The sequence below is a fragment of the Pseudophryne corroboree genome, chromosome 10, assembly GCF_028390025.1.
Source record: "Pseudophryne corroboree isolate aPseCor3 chromosome 10, aPseCor3.hap2, whole genome shotgun sequence".
NCBI lineage: Eukaryota > Metazoa > Chordata > Amphibia > Anura > Myobatrachidae > Pseudophryne > Pseudophryne corroboree.
Window position 1 is genome coordinate 169105488 of NC_086453.1, and position 14387 is coordinate 169119874.

The 14387-nt window shown below is 50.3% G+C and overlaps 24 non-coding genes and 1 pseudogene across 24 annotated transcripts; all 25 read right to left on the minus strand.

The window, feature by feature from the left end:
- Nucleotides 1-341: 341 nt before the first annotated feature.
- On the minus strand, nt 342-504 carry LOC134967697 (U1 spliceosomal RNA). The gene has a single exon (XR_010189106.1). It is a non-coding gene; the product is annotated as a U1 spliceosomal RNA (small nuclear RNA).
- A 152-nt stretch (nt 505-656) lies between these two features.
- LOC134967439 (U1 spliceosomal RNA) lies at nt 657-820 on the minus strand. The gene has a single exon (XR_010188918.1). It is a non-coding gene; the product is annotated as a U1 spliceosomal RNA (small nuclear RNA).
- Nucleotides 821-1491: 671 nt separating this feature from the next.
- LOC134967617 (U1 spliceosomal RNA) lies at nt 1492-1654 on the minus strand. Its single transcript, XR_010189062.1, has one exon. It is a non-coding gene; the product is annotated as a U1 spliceosomal RNA (small nuclear RNA).
- Nucleotides 1655-1806: 152 nt separating this feature from the next.
- Nucleotides 1807-1970, minus strand: LOC134967299 (U1 spliceosomal RNA). Its single transcript, XR_010188803.1, has one exon. It is a non-coding gene; the product is annotated as a U1 spliceosomal RNA (small nuclear RNA).
- A 674-nt stretch (nt 1971-2644) lies between these two features.
- On the minus strand, nt 2645-2807 carry LOC134967629 (U1 spliceosomal RNA). Its single transcript, XR_010189072.1, has one exon. It is a non-coding gene; the product is annotated as a U1 spliceosomal RNA (small nuclear RNA).
- A 152-nt stretch (nt 2808-2959) lies between these two features.
- On the minus strand, nt 2960-3123 carry LOC134967363 (U1 spliceosomal RNA). Its single transcript, XR_010188855.1, has one exon. It is a non-coding gene; the product is annotated as a U1 spliceosomal RNA (small nuclear RNA).
- A 671-nt stretch (nt 3124-3794) lies between these two features.
- On the minus strand, nt 3795-3957 carry LOC134967618 (U1 spliceosomal RNA). The gene has a single exon (XR_010189063.1). It is a non-coding gene; the product is annotated as a U1 spliceosomal RNA (small nuclear RNA).
- Nucleotides 3958-4109: 152 nt separating this feature from the next.
- Nucleotides 4110-4273, minus strand: LOC134967300 (U1 spliceosomal RNA). Its single transcript, XR_010188804.1, has one exon. It is a non-coding gene; the product is annotated as a U1 spliceosomal RNA (small nuclear RNA).
- A 674-nt stretch (nt 4274-4947) lies between these two features.
- Nucleotides 4948-5110, minus strand: LOC134967713 (U1 spliceosomal RNA). The gene has a single exon (XR_010189113.1). It is a non-coding gene; the product is annotated as a U1 spliceosomal RNA (small nuclear RNA).
- Nucleotides 5111-5262: 152 nt separating this feature from the next.
- On the minus strand, nt 5263-5426 carry LOC134967374 (U1 spliceosomal RNA). Its single transcript, XR_010188864.1, has one exon. It is a non-coding gene; the product is annotated as a U1 spliceosomal RNA (small nuclear RNA).
- A 671-nt stretch (nt 5427-6097) lies between these two features.
- On the minus strand, nt 6098-6260 carry LOC134967709 (U1 spliceosomal RNA). The gene has a single exon (XR_010189110.1). It is a non-coding gene; the product is annotated as a U1 spliceosomal RNA (small nuclear RNA).
- Nucleotides 6261-6412: 152 nt separating this feature from the next.
- On the minus strand, nt 6413-6576 carry LOC134967451 (U1 spliceosomal RNA). The gene has a single exon (XR_010188928.1). It is a non-coding gene; the product is annotated as a U1 spliceosomal RNA (small nuclear RNA).
- Nucleotides 6577-7247: 671 nt separating this feature from the next.
- On the minus strand, nt 7248-7410 carry LOC134967590 (U1 spliceosomal RNA). The gene has a single exon (XR_010189040.1). It is a non-coding gene; the product is annotated as a U1 spliceosomal RNA (small nuclear RNA).
- Nucleotides 7411-7562: 152 nt separating this feature from the next.
- Nucleotides 7563-7726, minus strand: LOC134967380 (U1 spliceosomal RNA). The gene has a single exon (XR_010188869.1). It is a non-coding gene; the product is annotated as a U1 spliceosomal RNA (small nuclear RNA).
- A 671-nt stretch (nt 7727-8397) lies between these two features.
- Nucleotides 8398-8560, minus strand: LOC134967770 (U1 spliceosomal RNA). Its single transcript, XR_010189152.1, has one exon. It is a non-coding gene; the product is annotated as a U1 spliceosomal RNA (small nuclear RNA).
- A 152-nt stretch (nt 8561-8712) lies between these two features.
- LOC134967429 (U1 spliceosomal RNA) lies at nt 8713-8876 on the minus strand. Its single transcript, XR_010188910.1, has one exon. It is a non-coding gene; the product is annotated as a U1 spliceosomal RNA (small nuclear RNA).
- Nucleotides 8877-9547: 671 nt separating this feature from the next.
- LOC134967552 (U1 spliceosomal RNA) lies at nt 9548-9710 on the minus strand. The gene has a single exon (XR_010189009.1). It is a non-coding gene; the product is annotated as a U1 spliceosomal RNA (small nuclear RNA).
- Nucleotides 9711-9862: 152 nt separating this feature from the next.
- Nucleotides 9863-10026, minus strand: LOC134967302 (U1 spliceosomal RNA). Its single transcript, XR_010188805.1, has one exon. It is a non-coding gene; the product is annotated as a U1 spliceosomal RNA (small nuclear RNA).
- A 671-nt stretch (nt 10027-10697) lies between these two features.
- Nucleotides 10698-10860, minus strand: LOC134967723 (U1 spliceosomal RNA). Its single transcript, XR_010189119.1, has one exon. It is a non-coding gene; the product is annotated as a U1 spliceosomal RNA (small nuclear RNA).
- Nucleotides 10861-11012: 152 nt separating this feature from the next.
- Nucleotides 11013-11176, minus strand: LOC134967304 (U1 spliceosomal RNA). The gene has a single exon (XR_010188807.1). It is a non-coding gene; the product is annotated as a U1 spliceosomal RNA (small nuclear RNA).
- Nucleotides 11177-11850: 674 nt separating this feature from the next.
- On the minus strand, nt 11851-12013 carry LOC134967591 (U1 spliceosomal RNA). Its single transcript, XR_010189041.1, has one exon. It is a non-coding gene; the product is annotated as a U1 spliceosomal RNA (small nuclear RNA).
- Nucleotides 12014-12165: 152 nt separating this feature from the next.
- LOC134967364 (U1 spliceosomal RNA) lies at nt 12166-12329 on the minus strand. The gene has a single exon (XR_010188856.1). It is a non-coding gene; the product is annotated as a U1 spliceosomal RNA (small nuclear RNA).
- A 671-nt stretch (nt 12330-13000) lies between these two features.
- Nucleotides 13001-13163, minus strand: LOC134967710 (U1 spliceosomal RNA). The gene has a single exon (XR_010189111.1). It is a non-coding gene; the product is annotated as a U1 spliceosomal RNA (small nuclear RNA).
- A 152-nt stretch (nt 13164-13315) lies between these two features.
- Nucleotides 13316-13479, minus strand: LOC134967462 (U1 spliceosomal RNA). Its single transcript, XR_010188937.1, has one exon. It is a non-coding gene; the product is annotated as a U1 spliceosomal RNA (small nuclear RNA).
- A 695-nt stretch (nt 13480-14174) lies between these two features.
- LOC134967764 (U1 spliceosomal RNA) lies at nt 14175-14316 on the minus strand (annotated as a pseudogene).
- Between the last annotated feature and the right edge of the window lie 71 nt (nt 14317-14387).

Consider the following 14387-nt stretch of genomic DNA (forward strand, 5'->3'; position numbering starts at 1 on the left):
GCGGCCTTTTGCGGCGCTTGGATGACCCCTAGTTCGCATTAAACACCTCTACCCTCCTTCGGTGTGGGGCTCATGTTGGCTATGCCCCTGCCCCTGAAGCATTCAAGCTGATTTCTTGCAACAGCTGGGCACTGTAACAGCTCCAGAGCTGCTCTGTAAGGCAAGTAAAAGGGTGTGGGCCCTGCAGCAATACCTGTAGTTCGCATTGTGCGTTGGAAGGCACAAAGTAAGCAGACGGGAGAAGTCAGGATAGTGCGCAAGGGCATAGAAGGGAGCGGCTCAAGAAAAGAGAAGTGGAAACAGACAGCAAACTAGGCTGGAGGGAGACCTGAGACAAAGAGATCTGATTTATACGAGAGCCGACCAGGGGAAACACAAATTATGCAGTCAAGTGTCCCACATTTGGGGAAATCGCAGGAGCAGCACACCCAGAGTGCAATGGGTGACCCTTGCCCTGGGAGAAGCACCTTCATGATCATAGTATCTCATCTGGCAGGTAAGTAGGAGTTGGGCTAGAGCTGGGGAGGGTCGCTGCTCGGGTACCCCCCTATCAAGTGAAGGAGATCCAACTGAGGCAACACAAGAGAACTCTCGAAAGAAGAGCAAGGCTAGAGGAAGATCTGAAACAAAGAAATCTGACTTTTACCAGAGCTGACCAGAGAAAAACACAAACACAGTCCCCCACTACCACAAATAATGCAGTCGAGTTTCCCACATTTGGGGAAATCACAGGGGTCAGCATACCCAGAATGCAATGAATGAACCTCACCCTGGGAGAACAATCTTCATGACCATGGTATCTCCTATGCAAAATAAGTATGATTTGGAATAGGGCTGGGGAGGGCCGCTGCTCAGGCACATCTCTGTCAAGTAAAGGAGATTCAACTGAGGCAGCACAAGGGAACTCTCATCTGGGGACAACAACTGCAGGGAGAACACAGATTTTCAGATGAACATGGGAGGGCAGAAGGCTGCCTAATACTGAAGCACCCCCAAACAACAAACCAAATGCAACAACTAGTGCAAGCATTCCTGGGGGAAGGCCTGCAGCAGATGGATTTGCATATGGTGATGTCATCCAAGCAGTGGGTCAAAGTTGGCTTCAACCCTCGTCTGCATATGAAAAGAGAAAAGGGGCGTGCAGGGCATGGCGGCCTTTTGCGGCGCTTGGATGACCCCTAGTTCGCATTAAACACCTCCACCCTCCTTCGGTGTGGGGCTCATGTTGGCTATGCCCCAGCCCCTGAAGCATTCAAGCTGATTTCTTGCAGTAGCTGGACACTGTAACAGCTCCAGAGCTGCTCTGTACGGCAAGTAAAAGGGTGTGGGCCCTGCAGCACTATCTGTAGTTTGCATTGTGCATTGGAAGGCACAAAGTAAGCAGACGGGAGAAGTCAGGATAGTGCGCAAGGGCATAGAAGGGAGCGGCTCAAGAAAAGAGAAGTGGAAACAGACAGCAAACTAGGCTGGAGAGAGACCTGAGACAAAGAGATCTGAATTATACGACAGCCGACCAGGGGAAACACAAATTATGCAGTCAAGTTTCCCACATTTGGGGAAATCGCAGGAGCAGCACACCCAGAGTGCAATGGGTGAGCCTTGCCCTGGGAGAAGCACCTTCATGATCATAGTATCTCACCTGGCAGGTAAGTAGGAGTTGGGCTAGAGCTGGGGAGGGTCGCTGCTCGGGTACGCCCCTGTCAAGTGAAGGAGATCCAACTGAGGCAGCACAAGGGAACTCTCGAAAGAAGAACAAAGCTAGAGGAAGATCTGAGACAAAGAAATCTGACTTTTACCAGAGCTGACCAGAGGAAAGCACAAACACAGTCCCCCACTACCACAAATAATGCAGTTGAGTTTCCCACATTTGGGGAAATCACAGGGGTCAGCATACCCAGAATGCAATGAATGAACCTCACCCTGGGAGAACAATCTTCATGACCATGGTATCTCCTATGCAAAATAAGTATGATTTGGGATAGGGCTGGGGAGGGCCGCTGCTCAGGCACATCTCTGTCAAGTAAAGGAGATTCAACTGAGGCAGCACAAGGGAACTCTCATCTGGGGATAACAACTGCAGGGAGAACACATATTTTCAGATGAACATGGGAGGGCAGAAGGCTGCCTAATACTGAAGCACCCCCAAACAACAAACCAAATGCAACAACTAGTGCAAGCATTCCTGGGGGAAGGCCTGCAGCAGATGGATTTGCATATGGTGATGTCATCTAAGCAGTGGGTCAAAGTTGGCTTCAACCCTCATCTTCATATGAAAAGAGAAAAGGGGCGTGCAGGGCATGGCGGCCTTTTGCGGCGCTTGGATGACCCCTAGTTCGCATTAAACACCTCCACCCTCCTTCGGTGTGGGGCTCATGTTGGCTATGCCCCAGCCCCTGAAGCATTCAAGCTGATTTCTTGCAGCAGCTGGGCACTGTAAAAAGCTCCAGAGCTGCTCTGTACGGCAAGTAAAAGGGTGTGGGCCTGCAGCACTACCTGTAGTTTGCATTGTGCATTGGTAGGCACAAAGTAAGCAGACAGGAGAAGAAGTCAGGATAGTGCACAAGGGTATAAAAGGGAGGGGCTCAAGAAAAAAGATGTGGAAACAGACAGCAAACTAGGCTGGAGAGAGACCTGAGACAAAGAGATCTGAATTATACGAGAGCCGACCAAGGGAAACACAAATTATGCAGTCAAGTTTCCCACATTTGGGGAAATCGCAGGAGCAGCACACCCAGAGTGCAATGGGTGAGCCTTGCCCTGGGAGAAGCACCTTCATGATCATAGTATCTCACCTGGCAGGTAAGTAGGAGTTAGGCTAGAGCTGGGGAGGGTCACTGCTTGGGTACCCCCCTGTCAAGTGAAGGAGATCCAACTGAGGCAGCACAAGGGAACTCTCGAAAGAAGAACAAGGCTAGAGGAAGATCTGAGACAAAGAAATCTGACTTTTACCAGAGCTGACCAGAGGAAAGCACAAACACAGTCCCCCACTACCACAAATAATGCAGTTGAGTTTCCCACATTTGGGGAAATCACAGGGGTCAGCATACCCAGAATGCAATGAATGAACCTCACCCTGGGAGAACAATCTTCATGACCATGGTATTTCCTATGCAAAATAAGTATGATTTGGGATAGGGCTGGGGAGGGCCGCTGCTCAGGCACATCTCTGTCAAGTAAAGGAGATTCAACTGAGGCAGCACAAGGGAACTCTCATCTGGGGACAACAACTGCAGGGAGAACACATATTTTCAGATGAACATGGGAGGGCAGAAGGCTGCCTAATACTTAAGCACCCCCAAATAACAAACCAAATGCAACAACTAGTGCAAGCATTCCTGGGGGAAGGCCTGCAGCAGATGGATTTGCATATGGTGATGTCATCCAAGCAGTGGGTCAAAGTTGGCTTCAACCCTCGTCTGCATATGAAAAGAGAAAAGGGGCGTGCAGGGCATGGCGGCCTTTTGCGGCGCTTGGATGACCCCTAGTTCGCATTAAACACCTCCACCCTCCTTCGGTGTGGGGCTCATGTTGGCTATGCCCCAGCCCCTGAAGCATTCAAGCTGATTTCTTGCAGCAGCTGGGCACTGTAACAGCTCCAGAGCTGCTCTGTACGGCAAGTAAAAGGGTGTGGGCCCTGCAGCACTATCTGTAGTTTGCATTGTGCATTGGAAGGCACAAAGTAAGCAGACGGGAGAAGTCAGGATAGTGCGCAAGGGCATAGAAGGGAGCGGCTCAAGAAAAGAGAAGTGGAAACAGACAGCAAACTAGGCTGGAGAGAGACCTGAGACAAAGAGATCTGAATTATACGACAGCCGACCAGGGGAAACACAAATTATGCAGTCAAGTTTCCCACATTTGGGGAAATCGCAGGAGCAGCACACCCAGAGTGCAATGGGTGAGCCTTGCCCTGGGAGAAGCACCTTCATGATCATAGTATCTCACCTGGCAGGTAAGTAGGAGTTGGGCTAGAGCTGGGGAGGGTCGCTGCTCGGGTACGCCCCTGTCAAGTGAAGGAGATCCAACTGAGGCAGCACAAGGGAACTCTCGAAAGAAGAACAAAGCTAGAGGAAGATCTGAGACAAAGAAATCTGACTTTTACCAGAGCTGACCAGAGGAAAGCACAAACACAGTCCCCCACTACCACAAATAATGCAGTTGAGTTTCCCACATTTGGGGAAATCACAGGGGTCAGCATACCCAGAATGCAATGAATGAACCTCACCCTGGGAGAACAATCTTCATGACCATGGTATCTCCTATGCAAAATAAGTATGATTTGGGATAGGGCTGGGGAGGGCCGCTGCTCAGGCACATCTCTGTCAAGTAAAGGAGATTCAACTGAGGCAGCACAAGGGAACTCTCATCTGGGGATAACAACTGCAGGGAGAACACATATTTTCAGATGAACATGGGAGGGCAGAAGGCTGCCTAATACTGAAGCACCCCCAAACAACAAACCAAATGCAACAACTAGTGCAAGCATTCCTGGGGGAAGGCCTGCAGCAGATGGATTTGCATATGGTGATGTCATCTAAGCAGTGGGTCAAAGTTGGCTTCAACCCTCATCTTCATATGAAAAGAGAAAAGGGGCGTGCAGGGCATGGCGGCCTTTTGCGGCGCTTGGATGACCCCTAGTTCGCATTAAACACCTCCACCCTCCTTCGGTGTGGGGCTCATGTTGGCTATGCCCCAGCCCCTGAAGCATTCAAGCTGATTTCTTGCAGCAGCTGGGCACTGTAAAAAGCTCCAGAGCTGCTCTGTACGGCAAGTAAAAGGGTGTGGGCCTGCAGCACTACCTGTAGTTTGCATTGTGCATTGGTAGGCACAAAGTAAGCAGACAGGAGAAGAAGTCAGGATAGTGCACAAGGGTATAAAAGGGAGGGGCTCAAGAAAAAAGATGTGGAAACAGACAGCAAACTAGGCTGGAGAGAGACCTGAGACAAAGAGATCTGAATTATACGAGAGCCGACCAAGGGAAACACAAATTATGCAGTCAAGTTTCCCACATTTGGGGAAATCGCAGGAGCAGCACACCCAGAGTGCAATGGGTGACCCTTGCCCTGGGAGAAGCACCTTCATGATCATAGTATCTCATCTGGCAGGTAAGTAGGAGTTGGGCTAGACCTGGGGAGGGTCGCTGCTCGGGTACCCCCCTGTCAAGTGAAGGAGATCCAACTGAGGCAGCACAAGGGAACTCTCGAAAGAAGAACAAGGCTAGAGGAAGATCTGAGACAAAGAAATCTGACGTTTACCAGAGCTGACCAGAGGAAAGCACAAACACAGTCCCCCACTACCACAAATAATGCAGTTGAGTTTCCCACATTAGGGGAAATCACAGGGGTCAGCATACCCAGAATGCAATGAATGAACCTCACCCTGGGAGAACAATCTTCATGACCATGGTATTTCCTATGCAAAATAAGTATGATTTGGGATAGGGCTGGGGAGGGCCGCTGCTCAGGCACATCTCTGTCAAGTAAAGGAGATTCAACTGAGGCAGCACAAGGGAACTCTCATCTGGGGACAACAACTGCAGGGAGAACACATATTTTCAGATGAACATGGGAGGGCAGAAGGCTGCCTAATACTTAAGCACCCCCAAATAACAAACCAAATGCAACAACTAGTGCAAGCATTCCTGGGGGAAGGCCTGCAGCAGATGGATTTGCATATGGTGATGTCATCCAAGCCTTGGGTCAAAGTTGGCTTCAACCCTCGTCTGCATATGAAAAGAGAAAAGGGGCGTGCAGGGCATGGCGGCCTTTTGCGGCGCTTGGATGACCCCTAGTTCGCATTAAACACCTCTACCCTCCTTCGGTGTGGGGCTCATGTTGGCTATGCCCCTGCCCCTGAAGCATTCAAGCTGATTTCTTGCAACAGCTGGGCACTGTAACAGCTCCAGAGCTGCTCTGTAAGGCAAGTAAAAGGGTGTGGGCCCTGCAGCAATACCTGTAGTTCGCATTGTGCGTTGGAAGGCACAAAGTAAGCAGACGGGAGAAGTCAGGATAGTGCGCAAGGGCATAGAAGGGAGCGGCTCAAGAAAAGAGAAGTGGAAACAGACAGCAAACTAGGCTGGAGGGAGACCTGAGACAAAGAGATCTGATTTATACGAGAGCCGACCAGGGGAAACAAAAATTATGCAGTCAAGTGTCCCACATTTGGGAAAATCGCAGGAGCAGCACACCCAGAGTGCAATGGGTGACCCTTGCCCTGGGAGAAGCACCTTCATGATCATAGTATCTCATCTGGCAGGTAAGTAGGAGTTGGGCTAGAGCTGGGGAGGGTCGCTGCTCGGGTACCCCCCTATCAAGTGAAGGAGATCCAACTGAGGCAACACAAGAGAACTCTCGAAAGAAGAGCAAGGCTAGAGGAAGATCTGAAACAAAGAAATCTGACTTTTACCAGAGCTGACCAGAGAAAAACACAAACACAGTCCCCCACTACCACAAATAATGCAGTCGAGTTTCCCACATTTGGGGAAATCACAGGGGTCAGCATACCCAGAATGCAATGAATGAACCTCACCCTGGGAGAATAATCTTCATGACCATGATATCTCCTATGCAAAATAAGTATGATTTGGGATAGGGCTGGGGAGGGCCGCTGCTCAGGCACATCTCTGTCAAGTAAAGGAGATTCAACTGAGGCAGCACAAGGGAACTCTCATCTGGGGACAACAACTGCAGGGAGAACACATATTTTCAGATGAACATGGGAGGGCAGAAGGCTGCCTAATACTGAAGCACCCCCAAACAACAAACCAAATGCAACAACTAGTGCAAGCATTCCTGGGGGAAGGCCTGCCGCAGATGGATTTGCATATGGTGATGTCATCCAAGCAGTGGGTCAAAGTTGGCTTCAACCCTCGTCTGCATATGAAAAGAGAAAAGGGGTATGCAGGGCATGGCGGCCTTTTGCGGCGCTTGGATGACCCCTAGTTCGCATTAAACACCTCCACCCTCCTTCGGTGTGGGGCTCATGTTGGCTATGCCCCAGCCCCTGAAGCATTCAAGCTGATTTCTTGCAGTAGCTGGGCACTGTAACAGCTCCAGAGCTGCTCTGTACGGCAAGTATAAGGGTGTGGGCCCTGCAGCACTACCTGTAGTTTGCATTGTGCATTGGAAGGCACAAAGTAAGCAGACGGGAGAAGTCAGGATAGTGCGCAAGGGCATAGAAGGGAGCGGCTCAAGAAAAGAGAAGTGGAAACAGACAGCAAACTAGGCTGGAGAGAGACCTGAGACAAAGAGATCTGAATTATACGAGAGCCGACCAGGGGAAACACAAATTATGCAGTCAAGTTTCCCACATTTGGGGAAATCGCAGGAGCAGCACACCCAGAGTGCAATGGGTGAGCCTTGCCCTGGGAGAAGCACCTTCATGATCATAGTATCTCACCTGGCAGGTAAGTAGGAGTTAGGCTAGAGCTGGGGAGGGTCACTGCTTGGGTACCCCCCTGTCAAGTGAAGGAGATCCAACTGAGGCAGCACAAGGGAACTCTCGAAAGAAGAACAAGGCTAGAGGAAGATCTGAGACAAAGAAATCTGACTTTTACCAGAGCTGACCAGAGGAAAGCACAAACACAGTCCCCCACTACCACAAATAATGCAGTTGAGTTTCCCACATTTGGGGAAATCACAGGGGTCAGCATACCCAGAATGCAATGAATGAACCTCACCCTGGGAGAACAATCTTCATGACCATGGTATCGCCTATGCAAAATAAGTATGATTTGGGATAGGGCTGGGGAGGACCGTTGCTCAGGCAAATCTCTGTCAAGTAAAGGAGATTCAACTGAGGCAGCACAAGGGAACTCTCATCTGGGGACAACAACTGCAGGGAGAACACATATTTTCAGATGAACATGGGAGGGCAGAAGGCTGCCTAATACTGAAGCACCCCCAAACAACAAACCAAATGCAACAACTAGTGCAAGCATTCCTGGGGGAAGGCCTGCAGCAGATGGATTTGCATATGGTGATGTCATCCAAGCAGTGGGTCAAAGTTGGCTTCAACCCTCGTCTGCATATGAAAAGAGAAAAGGGGCGTGCAGGGCATGGCGGCCTTTTGCGGCGCTTGGATGACCCCTAGTTCGCATTAAACACCTCCACCCTCCTTCGGTGTGGGGCTCATGTTGGCTGTGCCCCAGCCCCTGAAGCATTCAAGCTGATTTCTTGCAGCAGCTGGGCACTGTAACAGCTCCAGAGCTGCTCTGTAAGGCAAGTAAAAGGGTGTGGGCCCTGCAGCAATACCTGTAGTTCGCATTGTGCGTTGGAAGGCACAAAGTAAGCAGACGGGAGAAGTCAGGATAGTGCGCAAGGGCATAGAAGGGAGCGGCTCAAGAAAAGAGAAGTGGAAACAGACAGCAAACTAGGCTGGAGGGAGACCTGAGACAAAGAGATCTGAATTATACGAGAGCCGACCAGGGGAAACACAAATTATGCAGTCAAGTGTCCCTCATTTGGGGAAATCGCAGGAGCAGCACACCCAGAGTGCAATGGGTGACCCTTGCCCTGGGAGAAGCACCTTCATGATCATAGTATCTCATCTGGCAGGTAAGTAGGAGTTGGGCTAGCGCTGGGGCGGGTCGCTGCTCTGGTACCCCCCTATCAAGTGAAGGAGATCCAACTGAGGCAACACAAGAGAACTCTCGAAAGAAGAGCAAGGCTAGAGGATAATCTGAAACAAAGAAATCTGACTTTTACCAGAGCTGACCAGAGGAAAACACAAACATAGTCCCCCACTACCACAAATAATGCAGTCGAGTTTCCCACATTTGGGGAAATCACAGGGGTCAGCATACCCAGAATGCAATGAATGAACCTCACCCTGGGAGAATAATCTTCATGACCATGGTATCTCCTATGCAAAATAAGTATGATTTGGGATAGGGCTGGGGAGGGCCGCTGCTCAGGCACATCTCTGTCAAGTAAAGGAGATTCAACTGAGGCAGCACAAGGGAACTCTCATCTGGGGACAACAACTGCAGGGAGAACACATATTTTCAGATGAACATGGGAGGGCAGAAGGCTGCCTAATACTGAAGCACCCCCAAACAACAAACCAAATGCAACAACTAGTGCAAGCATTCCTGGGGGAAGGCCTGCCGCAGATGGATTTGCATATGGTGATGTCGTCCAAGCAGTGAGTCAAAGTTTGCTTCAACCCTCGTCTGCATATGAAAAGAGAAAAAGGGCGTGCAGGGCATGGCGGCCTTTTGCGGCGCTTGGCTGACCCCTAGTTTGCATTAAACACCTCCACCCTCCTTCGGTGTGGGGCTCATGTTGGCAATGCCCCAGCCCCTGAAGCATTCAAGCTGATTTCTTGCAGCAGCTGGGCACTGTAACAGCTCCAGAGCTGCTCTGTAAGGCAAGTAATAGGGTGTGGGCCCTGCAGCACTACCTGTAGTTCGCATTGTGCGTTGGAAGGCACAAAGTAAGCAGACGGGAGAAGTCAGGATAGTGCGCAAGGGCATAGAAGGGAGCGGCTCAAGAAAAGAGAAGTGGAAACAGACAGCAAACTAGGCTGGAGAGAGACCTGAGACAAAGAGATCTGAAATATACGAGAGCCGACCAGGGGAAACACAAATTATGCAGTCAAGTTTCCCACATTTGGGGAAATCGCAGGAGCAGCACACCCAGAGTGCAATGGGTGAGCCTTGCCCTGGGAGAAGCACCTTCATGATCATAGTATCTCACCTGGCAGGTAAGTAGGAGTTGGGCTAGAGCTGGGGAGGGTCACTGCTCGGGTACCCCCCTGTCAAGTGAAGGAGATCCAACTGAGGCAGCACAAGGGAACTCTCGAAAGAAGAACAAGGCTAGAGGAAGATCTGAGACAAAGAAATCTGACTTTTACCAGAGCTGACCAGAGGAAAGCACAAACACAGTCCCCCACTACCACAAATAATGCAGTTGAGTTTCCCACATTTGGGGAAATCACAGGGGTCAGCATACCCAGAATGCAATGAATGAACCTCACCCTGGGAGAACAATCTTCATGACCATGGTATCTCCTATGCAAAATAAGTATGATTTGGAATAGGGCTGGGGAGGGCCGCTGCTCAGGCACATCTCTGTCAAGTAAAGGAGATTCAACTGAGGCAGCACAAGGGAACTCTCATCTGGGGACAACAACTGCAGGGAGAACACAGATTTTCAGATGAACATGGGAGGGCAGAAGGCTGCCTAATACTGAAGCACCCCCAAACAACAAACCAAATGCAACAACTAGTGCAAGCATTCCTGGGGGAAGGCCTGCAGCAGATGGATTTGCATATGGTGATGTCATCCAAGCAGTGGGTCAAAGTTGGCTTCAACCCTCGTCTGCATATGAAAAGAGAAAAGGGGCGTGCAGGGCATGGCGGCCTTTTGCGGCGCTTGGATGACCCCTAGTTCGCATTAAACACCTCCACCCTCCTTCGGTGTGGGGCTCATGTTGGCTATGCCCCAGCCCCTGAAGCATTCAAGCTGATTTCTTGCAGTAGCTGGACACTGTAACAGCTCCAGAGCTGCTCTGTACGGCAAGTAAAAGGGTGTGGGCCCTGCAGCACTACCTGTAGTTTGCATTGTGCATTGGAAGGCACAAAGTAAGCAGACGGGAGAAGTCAGGATAGTGCGCAAGGGCATAGAAGGGAGCGGCTCAAGAAAAGAGAAGTGGAAACAGACAGCAAACTAGGCTGGAGAGAGACCTGAGACAAAGAGATCTGAATTATACGACAGCCGACCAGGGGAAACACAAATTATGCAGTCAAGTTTCCCACATTTGTGGAAATCGCAGGAGCAGCACACCCAGAGTGCAATGGGTGAGCCTTGCCCTGGGAGAAGCACCTTCATGATCATAGTATCTCACCTGGCAGGTAAGTAGGAGTTGGGCTAGAGCTGGGGAGGGTCGCTGCTCGGGTACCCCCCTGTCAAGTGAAGGAGATCCAACTGAGGCAGCACAAGGGAACTCTCGAAAGAAGAACAAAGCTAGAGGAAGATCTGAGACAAAGAAATCTGACTTTTAACAGAGCTGACCAGAGGAAAGCACAAACACAGTCCCCCACTACCACAAATAATGCAGTTGAGTTTCCCACATTTGGGGAAATCACAGGGGTCAGCATACCCAGAATGCAATGAATGAACCTCACCCTGGGAGAACAATCTTCATGACCATGGTATCTCCTATGCAAAATAAGTATGATTTGGGATAGGGATGGGGAGGGCCGCTGCTCAGGCACATCTCTGTCAAGTAAAGGAGATTCAACTGAGGCAGCACAAGGGAACTCTCATCTGGGGATAACAACTGCAGGGAGAACACATATTTTCAGATGAACATGGGAGGGCAGAAGGCTGCCTAATACTGAAGCACCCCCAAACAACAAACCAAATGCAACAACTAGTGCAAGCATTCCTGGGGGAAGGCCTGCAGCAGATGGATTTGCATATGGTGATGTCATCTAAGCAGTGGGTCAAAGTTGGCTTCAACCCTCATCTTCATATGAAAAGAGAAAAGGGGCGTGCAGGGCATGGCGGCCTTTTGCGGCGCTTGGATGACCCCTAGTTCGCATTAAACACCTCCACCCTCCTTCGGTGTGGGGCTCATGTTGGCTATGCCCCAGCCCCTGAAGCATTCAAGCTGATTTCTTGCAGCAGCTGGGCACTGTAAAAAGCTCCAGAGCTGCTCTGTACGGCAAGTTAAAGGGTGTGGGCCTGCAGCACTACCTGTAGTTTGCATTGTGCATTGGTAGGCACAAAGTAAGCAGACAGGAGAAGAAGTCAGGATAGTGCACAAGGGTATAAAAGGGAGGGGCTCAAGAAAAAAGATGTGGAAACAGACAGCAAACTAGGCTGGAGAGAGACCTGAGACAAAGAGATCTGAATTATACGAGAGCCGACCAGGGGAAACACAAATTATGCAGTCAAGTTTCCCACATTTGGGGAAATCGCAGGAGCAGCACACCCAGAGTGCAATGGGTGAGCCTTGCCCTGGGAGAAGCACCTTCATGATCATAGTATCTCACCTGGCAGGTAAGTAGGAGTTAGGCTAGAGCTGGGGAGGGTCACTGCTTGGGTACCCCCCTGTCAAGTGAAGGAGATCCAACTGAGGCAGCACAAGGGAACTCTCGAAAGAAGAACAAGGCTAGAGGAAGATCTGAGACAAAGAAATCTGACTTTTACCAGAGCTGACCAGAGGAAAGCACAAACACAGTCCCCCACTACCACAAATAATGCAGTTGAGTTTCCCACATTTGGGGAAATCACAGGGGTCAGCATACCCAGAATGCAATGAATGAACCTCACCCTGGGAGAACAATCTTCATGACCATGGTATTTCCTATGCAAAATAAGTATGATTTGGGATAGGGCTGGGGAGGGCCGCTGCTCAGGCACATCTCTGTCAAGTAAAGGAGATTCAACTGAGGCAGCACAAGGGAACTCTCATCTGGGGATAACAACTGCAGGGAGAACACATATTTTCAGATGAACATGGGAGGGCAGAAGGCTGCCTAATACTTAAGCACCCCCAAATAACAAACCAAATGCAACAACTAGTGCAAGCATTCCTGGGGGAAGGCCTGCAGCAGATGGATTTGCATATGGTGATGTCATCCAAGCAGTGGGTCAAAGTTGGCTTCAACCCTCGTCTGCATATGAAAAGAGAAAAGGGGCGTGCAGGGCATGCCGGCCTTTTGCGGCGCTTGGATGACCCCTAGTTCGCATTAAACACCTCTACCCTCCTTCGGTGTGGGGCTCATGTTGGCTATGCCCCAGCCCCTGAAGCATTCAAGCTGATTTCTTGCAGCAGCTGGGCACTGTAACAGCTCCAGAGCTGCTCTGTAAGGCAAGTAAAAGGGTGTGGGCCCTGCAGCAATACCTGTAGTTCGCATTGTGCGTTGGAAGGCACAAAGTAAGCAGACGGGAGAAGTCAGGATAGTGCGCAAGGGCATAGAAGGGAGCGGCTCAAGAAAAGAGAAGTGGAAACAGACAGCAAACTAGGCTGGAGGGAGACCTGAGACAAAGAGATCTGAATTATACGAGAGCCGACCAGGGGAAACACAAATTATGCAGTCAAGTGTCCCACATTTGGGGAAATCGCAGGAGCAGCACACCCAGAGTGCAATGGGTGACCCTTGCCCTGGGAGAAACACCTTCATGATCATAGTATCTCATCTGGCAGGTAAGTAGGAGTTGGGCTAGAGCTGGGGAGGGTCGCTGCTCGGGTACCCCCCTATCAAGTGAAGGAGATCCAACTGAGGCAACACAAGAGAACTCTTGAAAGAAGAGCAAGGCTAGAGGAAGATCTGAAACAAAGAAATCTGACTTTTACCAGAGCTGACCAGAGGAAAACACAAACACAGTCCCCCACTACCACAAATAATGCAGTCGAGTTTCCCACATTTGGGGAAATCACAGGGGTCAGCATACCCAAAATGCAATGAATGAACCTCACCCTGGGAGAATAATCTTCATGACCATGGTATCCCCTATGCAAAATAAGTATGATTTGGGATAGGGCTGGGGAGGGCCGCTGCTCAGGCACATCTCTGTCAAGTAAAGGAGATTCAACTGAGGCAGCACAAGGGAACTCTCATCTGGGGACAACAACTGCAGGGAGAACACATATTTTCAGATGAACATGGGAGGGCAGAAGGCTGCCTAATACTGAAGCACCCCCAAACAACAAACCAAATGCAACAACTAGTGCAAGCATTCCTGGGGGAAGGCCTGCAGCAGATGGATTTGCATATGGTGATGTCATCTAAGCAGTGGGTCAAAGTTGGCTTCAACCCTCATCTGCATATGAAAAGAGAAAAGGGGCGTGCAGGGCATGGCGGCCTTTTGCGGCGCTTGGATGACCCCTAGTTCGCATTAAACACCTCCACCCTCCTTCGGTGTGGGGCTCATGTTGGCTATGCCCCAGCCCCTGAAGCATTCAAGCTGATTTCTTGCAGCAGCTGGGCACTGTAAAAAGCTCCAGAGCTGCTCTGTACGGCAAGTAAAAGGGTGTGGGCCTGCAGCACTACCTGTAGTTTGCATTGTGCATTGGTAGGCACAAAGTAAGCAGACAGGAGGAGAAGTCAGGATAGTGCACAAGGGTATAAAAGGGAGGGGCTCAAGAAAAAAGAAGTGGAAACAGACAGCAAACTAGGCTGGAGAGAGACCTGAGACAAAGAGATCTGAATTATATGAGAGCCGACCAGGGGAAACACAAATTATGCAGTCAAGTGTCCCACATTTGGGGAAATCGCAGGAGCAGCACACCCAGAGTGCAATGGGTGACCCTTGCCCTGGGAGAAGCACCTTCATGATCATAGTATCTCATCTGGCAGGTAAGTAGGAGTTGGGCTAGACCTGGGGAGGGTCGCTGCTCGGGTACCCCCCTGTCAAGTGAAGGAGATCCAACTGAGG